The sequence below is a fragment of the Dipodomys merriami genome, unplaced genomic scaffold (genome assembly GCF_024711535.1).
Source record: "Dipodomys merriami isolate MVZ:Mamm:240054 unplaced genomic scaffold, mDipMer1.0.p SCAF_607, whole genome shotgun sequence".
Classification (NCBI taxonomy): Eukaryota; Metazoa; Chordata; class Mammalia; order Rodentia; family Heteromyidae; genus Dipodomys; species Dipodomys merriami.
Genome location: NW_027206188.1, coordinates 212,866 through 227,056, shown reverse-complemented (window position 1 = coordinate 227,056; position 14,191 = coordinate 212,866).

Here is a 14,191-nt window from a genome sequence, read left to right as displayed (position 1 = left end):
GGGTTAGGGTGATGGTCAGGGTTACACTTACTGTTAGGTTTAGGGTTAGGGTGAGGGTTAGGGTTAGGTTTATGGTGACGTTTAGGGTGAGGGTTAGGGTTAGGATTAGGTTTAGGGTGAGGTTTAGGTTGAGGGTTAGGGTTAATGTCAGTGTTAGTGTTAGGGTGAGTGTTAGGGTGACGGTGAGGGTTAGGGTTAGTGTTAGGCTTAGGTTTACGGTGAGGGTTAGGTGAGGGTAAGGGTTAGAGTGAGGGTTAGGGTGAGTGTGAGTGTGAGGGTTAGGGTTAGTTTTAGGGTGAGAGTTAGGGTTAGGGTTAGGGTTAGGGTGATGGTGAGGCTAATGGTTATGGTGAGGGTTAGGGTGAGGGTGTGAGTGAATGTTAGGGTTAGGGTGGGGGTGAGGGTGAGGGTGAGGGTAATGGTTATGGTGAGGGTGTGGGTGAGTGTTAGGGTTAGGGTGAGGTTTAGGGTAAGTGTTAGCGTTAGGCTTAGGTTTAGGGTGAGTGTTACGTGAGGGTAAGGTTTACTCTGAGGGTTAGGTTGAGGTGAGTGTGAGGGTGACATTTAGGGTTAGCATTAGGGTTAAGATGAGGGTTAGGCTGAGGGTAAGGGTTAGGGTTAGGGTTAGGATTAGGTTTAGGGTGAGGGTTAGGTTGAGGGTTAGGGTTAATGTTAGGGTTAGAGTTAGGTTGAGGGTTAGGGTGACGGTCAGGGTTACACTTAGTGTTAGTGTTAGGGTTAGGCTGAAGAGTTGGGTGAGGGTTAGGGTTAGGGCTAGGGTGAGGCTTATGGTTAGGGTGAGGCTTAGGGTGAGTGTTAGGGTAACGTTTATTGTGAGGGTTAGGGTGAGGGTTAGATTTAGGGTTATTGTGAGGGTTAGGCTTATTATTAGGGTTAGGGTTATGGTGGTTGTTAGGTTTAGTGTGAGTGTTAGGGTTAGAGTTATTTTTAGGGTTAGGGTCAGGGTTAGGGTTAGTGTGAGGGTTAGGGTAAGGGTTAGGGTAAGGGTTAGGATGAGGGTTAGGGTGAGGGTAAGATTTAGGGTGAGGTTTAGGGTGAGGGTGAAGGTTAGCGTTAGGTTTAGGGTGAGGTGTACAGTGAGGGTTAGGTTTAGGTTTAATGTTAGGGTGATGGTTAGGATTTGTGTTAGGGTTAGGGTTAGGTTAAGGGTTAGGGTTAGTGTGAGTGTTACGGTTAGGGTTAATGTTAGGGTTAGGGTGAGTGTAACGTTTAGGGTGAGGTTTCGGGTGAAGATGAGGTTTAGTGTAAGGGTTGGGGTTAGGGTTAGGAATAGGGTGAGGGTGAGGTTTAGGGTTAGGTTGAGGTTAGGCTGAGGGGTAGGGTTAGGTTTATGGTGAGAATTACTGTGAGGGTTTCGGTTCGGTAATGGTTAAGGTATGGGTTAGCGTGAGGATTAGGGTGAGGGTGATGTTTAGGGTGAGGGATTAGGTTTAGGGTTAGGGTTAATGTTATGGTGAGGGCTAGGGTGATGGTGAGGATTAGGCTCAGGGTTAGGGTTAGGATTCTGGTGAAGGGTTTGGTGAGGGTTAGGGTTAGGGTTAAATTTAGGGTGAGGCTTAGGGTTAGGGTAAGTTTTAGAGTGAGGGTCAGGGTGAGGTTTTGGGTTATTGTTAGGGTGAGTATTATGGTTAGGATTAAAGTTAGGGCGAAGTTTAACGTGAGGGTCAGGTTTAGGGTGAGGATTAGGGTGAGGCTGAGGGTTAGGGTGAGTTTTAGGGTTAAGGTGAGGGTTAGGTTTAGGTTTAGGGTGAGGGTTAGGGTTAGGTTGATGTATAGGGTGAGGATGAGGGTTTGCATGAGATTGAGGATTCTGGTGAGGGTGAGGGTTAGTGTGTGGGTGAGGCTTAGGGTTAGGGTGAGTGTTAGGGTGACAGTGAGGGTTTGGGTGAGGGTGAGTGTTAGGGTTACATTTAGGGTTAGGTTGAGGGTTAGGTTTAGGGTTAGGGATCGGGTGAGGGTTATGGTTTGGGGTTGGGTTAGGGTTAGGGTGAGGGTTAGGGTTAGGGTTACGTTTAGGGTGAGGTTAAAGGTTAGCATAAGAGTTAGGGTGAGTGTGATTGTTAGGGTTAGCGTTTGGGTTAGGGTGAGGGTTAGGGTGTGGGGTTGGGTTAGGTTTAGTGAGAGGGTTAGGTTTAGGGTGGGTTTAAGGGGTAGGGTGAGGGTTAGTGTTAGCGTTAGGGTTAGGTTGAGGGTTAGGTTTAGGGTTAGGTTAAGGGTTAGGTGAGGTTGGGGGTTAGAGTTAGGGTTAGGGTTAGGGTTAGGGTTAGGGTTAGGGTTAGGGTGAGTTTGTGTGTAATGGAGAGGGTGAGGTTTAGGGTGAGGATGAGGGTTAGGGTTAGGTTTAAGGTGAGGTTGATTGTTAGTGTGAGGGTTAGAATGAGCGTGAGGTTTAGGGTTAGGGTTAGGGTTAGGTTGAGGGTGAGGCTTAGGTTTAGAGTTTAGGTTAAAGTTAGGCTGAGGGTTAGTGTGAGGGTAAGGTTTAGGGTGAGGGTTAAGGTGAGGGTGTGGGTTAGGGTTAGGTTTAAGGTGTGGGGTTGGTTGAGGTTTAGTGTTAGGGTTATGGTGAGGGTTAGGGTTAGTGTTAGGGTTAGGGTTAGGGTGAGGGTTAGGATTAGTGCGAGGTTTAGGGTTAGGTTTATTGTTAGGGTTATGGTGAGAGTAAGGGTTAGCGTTGGGGTGAGTGTTAGGGTTATTGTTGGGGTTAGGGTTAGGGTTCGATTTAGGGTTAGGTTGAGGGTAAGGGTTAGGGTGAGGTTTAGAATGAGGGTGAGGGTTAGTGTTATGGTTAGGTTTAAGGTGAGGGTTAATCTTAGGTTGAGGGTTAGGCTGAGGGGTAGGGTTAGGGTGAATGTGAGGATTGCTTTTAGTGTGAGTTTTAGGGTTAGGGTTAATATTAGGGTTACTGTGAGGGTAAGGGTTAGGGTTAGGGTGAGGGTTAAGGTTAGTGTGAGGGTTAGGGTTAGGGTGGGGTTTGTGTGAGGGTGAGGGTTAGGATGTTGGTGATGGTTAGGGTTAGGGTGAGTGTTAGGGTGACGGTGAGGGTTAGTGTGAGGTTGAATGTTAGGGTTACGGTTAGCGATAGTGTGAGGGTAAGTGTTAGGTTTAGGCATAGGGTGAAGGTTAGGGTGAGTGATTGGGTTAGGTTTAGGGTTAGGTTTAAGGTGTGGGTGAGGGTTATGGTTAGGGTTAGTGTTAGGATGAGGGTAAGGGTTATGGTTAGGGTGATGATTTGGTTGAGGGTTAGGGTTAGGTTTAGGTTTAGTTTGAGGTTTAGGGTTAATGTTATGATTAGGGTTAGGGTGATGGTCAGGGTTAGGCTTAGTGTTAGGGTTAGCGTTAGGGGGATGTTTGGGTGAGAGTTAGCTTTAGCGTGAGGGTGAGACTTAGAGTTAGGCTTAGGGTTTGGGTTAGGGTGAGGGTTAGGATGATGGTAAGTTTTGGGGTGAGATTTAGCGTGAATGTGAGGGTTAGGGTTAGGAATAGGGTGAGGGGTTGGGTGAGGGTTAGTGTTAGGGTTATGGTGAGGGTTAGGGTTAGTGCTCGGTTTAGGGTTAGGGTGAGGGTAAGGAATAGGATGAGGTTTAGGGTGAGGGTTAGCATGAAAGTTAGGGTTAGATTTAGGGTGAGGTTGAGGGTTATTGTTTGCATTAGGATTAATGTTAGGGTTAGGATAAGGCTTAGGGTGAAGTTGAGGGTGAGGGTGAGGTTTAGGTTTAGGTTTAATGTTAGTGTGAGGGTTAGGGTTAAGGTTATGTTTAGGGCGAGGTTGAGGATTAGTATGAAGGTCAGTGTGACTGTAAGTGTGAGGGTTTGGGTGAGGGTGAGGGTGAGGGTGAGGGTTCGGGTTAGCATGTAGGTGAGGGTTATGGTTAGGGTGAGTGTTAGGCTGACTGTGAAGGTTAGGGTGAGTGTGAATGTTAGGGTTACGTTTAGGGTTAGGGTTAGGGTGAGGGTTAGGGTTTTGGGTTGGGTTAGGGTTAGTGTGAGGGTTAGGGTTATTTTGAGGGTTAGGGTTAGGGTTAGGGTTAGGGTTAGGGTGAGGTTAAGGGTTAGGTTGAGTGTTAGGGTGAGGGTGAGGGTTAGGGTTATGGTTAGGATGAGGGTTAGGTTGAGGGTTAGCTTTAGCATTCGGTTAAGGGTTAGGGTGAGGGTGAGGTTTAGGTTTAGGGTTAGTGTGAGGGTTAGGTTTAGGGTTAGGATTAGGGTTAGGGTGAAGTTGAGGGTAATGGTTAGTGTTAGTGTTAGGGTGAGGGCGAGTGTGAGAGTTAGGATTAGTGTTAGGATAAGGGTGAGCTTGTGCTAGAGTTTTAGGGAGAGGGTGAGGAGTAGGGTTTGGATTAGGGTCAGGTTAGGTTAGGTTGACAGTGAGGATCAGGTTTAGGGGTCAGCTTAGGTTTAGGTTGAGGTTTAGGTGAGTTTAAGGTTTAGGGTGAGGGTTAGGGTTAGTGCGAGGTTGAGGGTTAGGGTTAGGATTAGGGTTAGTGTTACGGTTAGGCTGAGGGTGAGTGTGAGGGTTAGGGTTAGTGTTAGGTTTAGGGTGAGTGTGTGCAAGAGGTTGAAAGATAGGGTCAGGATTAGGGTTAGGGTTGGGATCAGTGTGAGCTTTAGGCTGAGGGGTAGGGCTAGGGTAAGGGTGAAGGATAATTTTATTGTGAGGGTGACGGTTAGGGTTAAGGCTAGGTTGAGATTTAGGGTTAGGTTGACGCTATGGGTTAGGGTTAGGGTTAGGGTGAGGGTTAGGGTGAATGTGACTGTGAGGGTTAGGTTTAGAATTAGTGTTAGGTTTAGTGGTAGGCATAGGGTGATGGTAAGGGTGAGGGTGAGGGTTAGGGTTAGGGTTAGGTTGAGGGATAGGTTTAGGATTAGGGTGAGGGTTATGGTTAAGGTCAGGGTGAGGGTGAGTGTTAGGTTTAGGATTAGTGTGAGGGTTAGGTTTAGGCTTAGGGTGAGGGTGTGTGTGAGGGTGACGGTGAGGGTTATGGTGAGGGTTAGGTTGTGGGTGAGGGCTAGGTTGAGGGTTAGGTTGACAGTGAGAGTTAGGGTGAGTGTGAGGATTAGGGTTAGGTTTAGGGTGAAGGTTAGGGTTAGGGTTTGGGTTAGGGTTACTTTGAGTGTGAGGGTTAGGTTTAGAGTTAGGTGAGGGTTCGGGTTAGGGTGAGGGTTAGGATTAGTGTTAGGGTTAGGTTGAGGGTGTGTGTTAGGGTTAGGGTTAGGGTTAGTGTGAGGGTGATGGTGAGGGTTAGGTTTAAGATTAGTGTTAGGGTTAGGTTTAGGCTTAGGGTGAGTGTGAGTGTGAGGGTGAGGGTTGCCTTTAGGGTGAGGGTTAGGTTTCAGGTTTAGGGTGAGGGTTAGGGTTAATGTTAGGGTTAAGGTTAGGGTGAGGTTTAGGTTGATGGGTAGGCTTAGAGTCAGGTTAAGGGATAGGTTTAGTTTGAGGGTTAGGGTTAGCATTAGGTTTAGGATGAGGGTTAGCGTGAGGTAACGGGTTAGGGATAGAGTTATTGTGAGGGTGAGGGTGCGGGTTAGGTTTAAGGTAACGGAGAGGGTTAGGGTAAGGGTGAGGCTAAGGTTTAGGGTTGGGGGTAGGGTGAGGGTGAGGGTGAGAGTGAAGTTGAGTTTTAGGGTGAGTCTTAGGGTGAGGGTTAGGGTTAGTATAAGGGTTAGGGTAAGGGTTAGGGTTAGGCTGAGGGTGAGGGTGAGGGTTAGGTTTAGGGTTACATTTAGGGTGAGCGTGAGTGTGAGGGTTAGGTATAGCATGAGGGTTAGGGTTAGGGTTAGACTTAGGGTGAGTGTTAGGGTTAGGGTTAGAATGAGTGTTAGGGTTACGTTGATGTTTAGGGTAAGGGTGAGGGGTTGGGTGAAGGTGAGTTTTCGGTGAGAGTGATGATTAGCGTGTGGGTGAGGTTTAGGATTAGGGTGTTAGGGTGAGGCTGAGGGTTAGGGTGAGGGTGAGTGTTAGGGTTCCGGTTAGGATTAGTGTGAGGTTTAGGGTTAGGTTTAGGGTGAGGGTTAGGGTGCTGGGTTGGGTTAGGGTTAGGGTTAGTGTGAGGGTTAGGGTCAGTTTTAGGGTTAGTGTTAGGGCTAGGGTGAGGTTAAGGATTAGGGTGAGGGTTAGGGTGAAGGTGAGGGTTAGGTTTAGCGTTAGGGTTAGAGTGAGGGTTAATGTGAGGGTTAGGTTTAGATTTAGATTAAGGGTTAGGGTGAGGGTGAGGGTTAGGGTTAGGGTAAGGGTTAGGATTAATGTGAGGATTAGGGTTAGGGTTAGGGTGAGGGTGAGGTTAAGTGTTAAGATGAGGGTTAGTGTGAAGGTTAGTGTGAGGGTTAGGGTTAGGGTTAGTGTAAGGGCTAGGGTTAGGTTTAGGGTGAGCTTGAGGGTGAGGGTTAGGAATAGGAATAGGGTTAGTTTTAGGTTTAGGCTGAGGGTGAGGGTGAGGGTGAAGATGAGGGTTAGTTTTAGGGTTTGGGTTAGGGTTAGGCTTATGATTAGTGTTAGGGTTAGAGTTAGGGTGAGGGTTAGGGTTTGTGTGAGGGTTAGGGTTAGTTTTAATGTTATGCTTAGGGCGAGGGTGAAGGTTAGTGTTTGGGTTCGGGTGAGGCTGAGGTTTAGGGTAAGGGTTAGGGTTAGGGTTAGTTATAGGGCGAGAGTGAGGTTAAAGGTTAGGTTGTGGGTTAGGCTGAGGGATAGGGTTAGGGTTATTGTGAGGGTGGGGGTGAGGGTTTCGGTTAGGTAAGGGTTAGGGATAGAGTTAGGGTGAGGATTAGGGTGAGGGTGAGATTTCGGGTTAGGTTGATGTATAGGGTGAGGGTGAGGGTTTGGGTGAGGTTTAGGGTTAGGGTGAGTGTTAGGGTGAAAGTGAGGGTTAGGGTGAATGTGAGTCTTAGGGTTACGGTTAGGATTAAGGTGAGGGTTAGGGTAAGGGATAGGGTAAGGTTTAGGGTGAGGGGTTGGGTTAGGGTTAAGGTGAGGGTTAGAATTAGTGTGAGGGTTAGGGTTAGGTTAAGGTTAGGGTGAGGTTAAGTTTTAGGGTGAGGTTTAGGTTGAGGGTGAGGTTATGGTTAGCGTAAGGGTTAGGGTGAGGTTTAAGGTGATGGTTAGGTTTAGGGTTAGGTTAAGGTTTACGATGAGGGTGAGGGTTAGGGTTAACGTTAGGGTTAGGGTGAGGTTGAGGGTTAGGTTTAGAATTAGTGTTAGGTTTAGAAGTAGGCTTAGTGTGATGATAAGGGTGAGGGTGAGGGTTAGGATTAGGGTGAGGTTTAGCGTTAGGGTGAGGGATAGTGTTAGGATTAGGGTGAGGGTTAGGGTTAGTTTTAGGGTGAGGGTGAGGTTTAGGTTTAGGATTAGTGTGAGCATTAGGTTTAGGCTTAGGGTGAGGGTGAGGGTGAGGGTTAGGGTTAGGGTGATTTTTCGGGTTAGGGTTAGGGTGAGGTTTAAGTTTAGGGTGATGTTTAGGTTGAGGGTGAGTTTTAGGGTGAGGATGAGGGTTCGGGTCAGGGTGAGGGTTAGGTTGAGGGTGAGGATTAGGGTTAGGGAGAGGATTGGGTTGACAGTGAGAGTTAGGGTGAGGGTGAGGATTAGGGTTAGGTTTAGGGTGAGGGTTATGGTTAGGGTTTAGGTTAGGTTTATTTGAGGGTTAGTATTAGGTTTAGGGTTAGGTGGGGGTTAGTGTTAGGGTTAGGGTGAGGGTGATGGTGAGGGTTTGGTTTAGGATTAGTATTAGGGTTAGGGTTAGGCTTATGGTGAGTGTGAGGGTGAGGGTGAGGGTAAGGTTTATAGTAAGGGTTAGGTTTCGTGTTAGGGTGAGTGCTAGGGTGAGTGTTAGGGTTAGTGTTAGGGTGAGGGTTAGTGTGAGGATTAGGGTTAATGTTAGGGTTAGGGTTAGGGTGAGGGTTCGGTTGAGGGTGAGGATTAGGAATAGAGTGAGGGTTAGCGTGAGGATTAGGGTTAGGGTTAGGGTTGGGGTTAGGGTGAGGGTTAGGTTTGAGGATAAGTGCTACGGTTAGGCTAAAAGGTGAGGGTGAGGGTTAGGGTTAGGGTTATGGTTAGGGTTATGGGGAGGGTCAGGGTTAGGTTTAGGGTTAGGGTGAGGTCTAGGGTGAGGGTGATGGTGAGGGTTAGGGTTAGGGACAGGGTGAGGATAAGGGTTAGCATTAGGGTTAGTGTGAGGGTTAAGTTGACTGGTAGACTTAGGGTTAGGGTGAGAGATAGGTTTACTGTGACGCTTAGGTTTAGCATTAGGTTTAGGATGAGGGTTAGGTTTAGGGTTAGGGTTAGGGTTAGAGTTAGGGTGAGGGTGAAGGTGAGGGTCAGGGTTAAGGTAATGGTGAGGGTTAGGGTTAGGGTGAAGCTAAGGGTTAGGGTTGGGGGTAGGGTGATGGTGACAGTGAGGGTGAGTTTTAGGGTCAGTCTGAGGGTGAGCGTTAGGGTTAGTATTAGGGTTAGGGTCAGGCTTACAGTTAGGCTGAGTGTGAGGTGAGGGTTAGGGTTAGGGTTAGATTTAGAGTGAGCATGAGGGTGAGGGTTAGGGTTAGGATTAGGGTTAGGATTAGGGTTCAGCTTAGGTTGAGGGTGAGCGTTAGGGTTAGAGTGAGGTTTAGGGTTACGTTGATATTAAGGGTGATGGTGAGGGTTAGGGTGAGGGTGAGTTTTCCGTGAGGTTTAGGGTTAGGGTGTGGGTGAAGTTTAGGATTAGGGTGAGTGTTATGGTGACGGTGAGTGTTAAGGTGGGGGTGAGTATTAGGGTTAAGGTTAGGGTTAGTATGAGGTTTACGGTTAGGGTTAGGGATAGAGTGAGGGTTAGGGTGCTGGGTTGGGTTAGGGTTAGGGTGAGGGTTAGGATTAGTGTGAGGGTTAGGGTTAGTTGTAGGGTTAGCGTTAGGGCTAGGGTGAGGTTAAGGGTTAGGGTGAGGGTTAGGGTGAGGGTGAGGGTTAGGGTTAGCGTTAGAGTTAGAGTGAGGGTTAGAGTGAGGGTTAGGTTTAGGGATAAATTAAGGGTTAGGGTGAGGGTGAGGTTTAGGGTTAGGGTTAGTGTGAGAGTTATTTTGAGAGTTAGGGTGAGGGTTAGGTTTAGGGTTAGGTTTACGGTGAGGGATAGGTTGAGGGTTACGGTTAGTGTTAGGGTGAGAGTTAGAGTGAAGGTGAGGGTTAGGCTTAGGGTTAAGGTTAGGTTACGTGTGAGGGGTTGTGTGAAGGTGAGGATTAGGTTTAGGGTGAGGGGTTGGGTGAGGGTTAGGGTTAGGTTTATGGTGAGGGTTAGGGTTAGTGTAATTGTAAGGGTTAGTGTGAGGGTTAGGATTAGTGTGTGGGTTATTGTTAGGGTTAATGTTAGGGTTAGGTTGAGTGTAAGTGTTATTGTTAGGTTGAGGGTTAGGTTTAGTGTGAGCGTTAGGTTTAGGGTTAGGGTTAGGGTTTGGGTGAGGTTAATGGTTAGGGTGAGGGTTATGATGAGAGTGAGGGTTAGGTTTAGGGTTAGGGTTAGGTTTAGGGTGAGGATTACGGTTAGGTTGAGGCTTAGGCTGAGGGGTAGGTTTAGGGTGAGAGTGAGGGTTTGGGTGAGGGTGACGGTTCGGTTGCAGGTATAGGGGTAGGGTTTGGTTGAGGGATAGGTTTAGGTTGAGTGTTAGAGTGACGCTGAGGTTTACGGTGAGCGTTAGGTTTAGGGTTAGGGATAGGGTGAAGGTTAGGGTGAGGGACTGAGTTAGGGTTAGGGTGAGGGTTAGGTTTAGTGTGAGGGTGAGGGTTAGGGTTAGTGTTAGGGTGACCTTTAGCATTAGGGTTAGGTTTAGGGTGAGGGTGAGGGTAATGATTAGGGTGAGGGTGAGGGTGAGGTTGAAGGTTAGGGTTAGGGTGAGGGTTAGGTTGAGGGTTAGGGTGAAGGTTAGGGTTAGGGTTAGGTTTAGGGTGAGGGTTAAGTTGAGGTTTAGGTTTGGTGTTAGGGTGAGGGTTAGAGTGACCGTGAGGGTTAGGCTTAGGGTTAAGGTTAGAGTACGGTTGAGGGTTTGTGTGAGGGTTAGGATTAGGTTTAGGGTGAGTTGTTGGGAGAGGGTTAGGGTTAGGGTTATGGTGAGGGTTAGGGTTAGTGTTAGTGTTAGGGTTAGGTTTAATGTTAGGGTTGGGGTGAGGGTAAGGGTTAGGGTTAGGTTGAGGGTTAGGTTTAGTGTGAGCGTTATGGTTAGGGTTCGGGTTAGGGTTAGGGTGAGGTTAATGGTTAGGTTGAGGTTAGGATGATGGTGAGGGTTAGGTTTAGGGTTAGGGTTAGGTTTAGTGTGAGGGTTAGGTGTAGGTTGTGGTTTAGGCTGAGGGGTAGCTTTAGGGTGACGGTGAGGGTTTGAGTCAGGGTGAGGGTTCGGGTGAGGGTAAGGGTTAGGGTTTGTTTGAGGGTTAGGTTAGGGTGAGTGTTAGGGTGTTGGTGAAAGTTAGGGTGAGGGTTAGGTTTAGGGTTATGGTTAGGGTGAAGGTTAGTGTGAGGTTTTGGGTTAGGGTTAGGGTGAGGGTTAGGTTTGGTGTGAGGTTAAGGTTTAGTGTGAGGGTTAAGGTGAAGGTAAGGGTTAGGGTTAGCATTAGGGTTAGGATATGGGTGCGGGTTATATTTAGGGTTAGCATTAGGGTTAGGATATGGGTGAGGGTTATATTTAGGGTGAGGGTTAAGGTGATCGTGAGGGTTAGGGTTAGGGTTAAGGTTAGGGTGCGGGTAAGAGTTAGGGTGATGTTTAGGTTTAGGGTGAGGTTTAGGGTAAGCATTAGGGTTAGGATGACGGTTAGGGTGAAGTTAGGTTTAGGGGTAGGTTAAGGGTTAGGGAGAGGGTAAGTGTTAGCGTTAGGCTGAGGGTGAGGTTTAGGGTTGGGTTTAGGATATGGGTGAGGGTTATGTTTAGGGTGAGGGTTAAGATGATGGTGAGGGTTAGGGTTAGGGTTAGGGTGAGGGTAAGAGTTAGGGTGATGGTTAGGGTTAGGGTGAGGTTTAGGGTTAGCATTAGGGTTAGGATAAGTGTTAGGGTGATTGTGAGGGTGAGGTCTAGGGTTAGGATTAGGGTTAGGGTGAGGTTTAGGCTGAGGGTGAGGGTGAGATTTAGGGTTAGGGTTAGGATTAGCATGAGGGTGAGGGTTAGGTTTAGGATTAGTGTTAGCTTTAGGGGTATGCTCAGGGTGAGGGTAAGTGTGAGGGTGAGGTTTAGGGTTAGAGTGAGGTTTAGGGTTAGGGTGAGTGATAGGGTTAGGGTTAGGGTTAGGGTGAGGGTTAGGTTGAGGATTAAGGTTAGGGTGAGGGATAGTTTAGGATTAGTGCTGGGTTACGGTTAGGCTTAGGGTGAGGGTGAGTGTGAGTGTGAGGGTTAGGTTTAGGGTGAGTTTTTGGGTTAGGGTTAGGGTTAGGGTTAGGGTGCTTTTGAGGTTGAGGGTGAGGTTTAGGGTGTGTGTGAGGGTTAGGGCTAGGATGAGGGTTAGGTTGACAGTGAGGGTTAGGGTGAGGTGAGGCTTATAGTTAGGGTTAGGGTGAGGGTTAGGGTGAGGTTTAGGTTTAGGGTTAGGGTAAGTGTTAGGGTGAGGGTTAGGTTTAGGATGAGAGTTAGGTTGAGGATTAGTGTTATGGTTAGGTTGAGGGTTAGGTGGGGCAGGGTTAGGTGTAGGGTGAGGGATAAGGTTAGTGTGAGGGTTAGGGTTAAGTTAGGTTTAGGGTGAAGGCCTGGGTGAGGGTGCGGTTTGGGGTTAGGGTTAGGTATAGGGTGAGGATTAGGGTTAGGTTTAGGGTTATGGTGAGTTTTACGCTGATGGGTAGGGTTAGGGATAGGCTGTGGGATAGGTTTAATGTGATGTTAAGGGTTAGGGTGAGGGTTAGGGTTAATATTAGGGTTAGGGTAAGGGTTAGGGTGAATATTAGGGTTATGGTGAAGTTTAGGGCTAGCATTCGGTTTAAGATGAGGGTTAGTGTGAGGCTAAGTGTTAGTATTAGGGTTAGGCTGAGGGTTAGGGTGAGGGTAAGTGTTAGGGTGAGGGTTCGTGTGAGGGTGAGAGTTAGGTTTAGGATTAGGGTTATGGGTAGGGTTAGGGTTAAATTTAGGGTTAGTGAGAGAGTTAAGGTAAGGGTTTTGGTTAGTGTTAGAGTTAGGGTTAAGGTGAGGGTTAGGGTGAGGGTGAGGGTTAGGGTTAGGGCTAGGGTTATTGTTAGGGTGAGGGTTAGGGTTAAGTTTAGGGTTAGGGTGAGGGTTAGGTTGAGGGTGAAGGTGAGGGTTAGGGTTAGGTATAGGGTGAGGATTAGGGTTAGGTTTCGGGTTAGGGTGAGGGTTAGGCTGAGGGTTACGGTTAGGGTTAGGCTGAAGGATTTGTTTAGTGTCAGGGCTAGGGTTAGATTTAGGGTTAATATTAGGGTGAGAGTAAGTGTTAGGGTGAGGGTTAGGGTTAGGGTGAAGCTTAGGGTTAGCATTCGAATTAGGATGAGGGTTAGGGTGAGGGTTAGGGTTAGTGTTAGAATGAGGGTGAGGGTTAGGGTTAATGTTAGTGTAAGGGTTACGGTTAGGTTGAGGCTAAGGTTTGGGGTTAGGGTTAGAGTGAGGGTGAGGGTGAGGATGAGGTTTAGGGTGAGTCTGAGGGTGAGGGTTAGGGTTAGGTTTAGGGTTTTAGGATTAGGGTGAGGCTTAGGGTGAGGCTGAGGTTTGGGTTCGGGTTAGGTTTAGGGTGAGTGTGAGGGTGAGGGTTAGGGTTAGGATTAGGGTTAGGATTAGGGTTAGGCTGAGGGTGAGGGTGAGGGTGAGGATGAAGGTTAAGTTAACGGTTAGTTTTAGGGTTAGGGTTAGTTTGAGGGTGAGGGTTAGGTTTTGGATTAGTGTAGGGGTTAGGGTTAGGCTTAAGTTTAGGGTGAGGGTGAGGGTGAGGGTGAGCATTAAGGATAGGTTTAGGGTTAGGGAGACGGTGAGGCTGAGGGTAAGGGTTATGTTTAGGGTGAGTGTTAGGTTTGGGTGAGGGATCGGGTAAGGGTTTGGGTTATGGTTCGCTGAGGGTGAGGGTGAGGTTTAGTTTTAGGGTTAGGGTTAGGTTTTTAGTGAGGGTGAGGTTTAGCTTTAGGATTAGTATTAGTGTTAGTTTTATGCTTATGGTGAGGTTGAGGGTGAGGGTTAGGGTTAGGGTGAAGTTTAGAGTTAGGGTGAGGGTTAGGTTTTGGATTAGTGTTAGGGTTAGGTTTAGGCTTAAGTTTAGGGTGAGGGTGAGGGTGAGTATTAAGGATAGGTTTTGGGTTAGGGAGACGGTGAGGCTGAGGGTTAGGGTTATGTTTAGGGTGAGGGTTAGGTTTGGGTGAGGGATCGGGTAAGGGTTAGGGTTACGGTTTGCTGAGGGGGTGAGGTTTAGTTTTAGGGTTAGGGTTAGGTTTTTAGTGAGGGTGAGGTTTAGCTTTAGGATTAGTATTAGCGTTAGTTTTATGCTTATGGTGAGGGTGAGGGTGAGGGTTAGGGTTAGGGTGAATTTTAGAGTTAGGGTGAGGGTTAGGTTGAAGGTGAGGGTGAGGGTGACGGTGTGGGTGAGGGTTAGGTTTAGGGTTAGGGTGAGGGTTAGTGTGACGGTGAGGGTTATGGTGAGGGTGAGGTTTAGGGATAGGGTTAGGGTGAGGGTTAGATTTAGGGTTAGGGTTAGGTTTAGGGTGAGGGTGAGGTTGAGGATTTATGTTAGTGTTTGTGTTATTGTGAGGGTGAGGGTTAGGTTTAGGATTAGTGTTAGTGTTAGGGTTAGGCTTAGGGTGAGATAGAGGGTGAGGGTGAGGTTTAGGTTTAGGGTGAGGGTTAGGGTTAGGGTTAGGATGAGGGTTAGCTTTAGGGTGATGGTGAGGGTTCCGGTGAGGCTGAGGGTTAGGGTGTGTGTGAGGGTTAGGTTTAGTGTGAGGTTTAGGGTGTCAGTGATGTTTAGGTTGAGGGTGAGGGTTAGGGTTAGGGTTAGGGTTACGGTGAGGTTTAAGTTTACGGTTAGGATTAGGGTTAGGGTTAGGGTGAGGATTAGGTTTAGGGTTAGGGTTAGGATTAGTGTGAGGTTTAGGATTAGGGTAAGGGTTAGGGTAAAGGAAAGGTTGAGGGTGAGGTTTAGGTTTACTTTGAGGGTTAGGGCTAGTGTTAAGGTTAGGGTGAGGGTTACGGTGATGGTTAGGATTAGGGATAGGTTGAGGTTGAGGGTTAGGGTTAAGTTTAGTTTGAG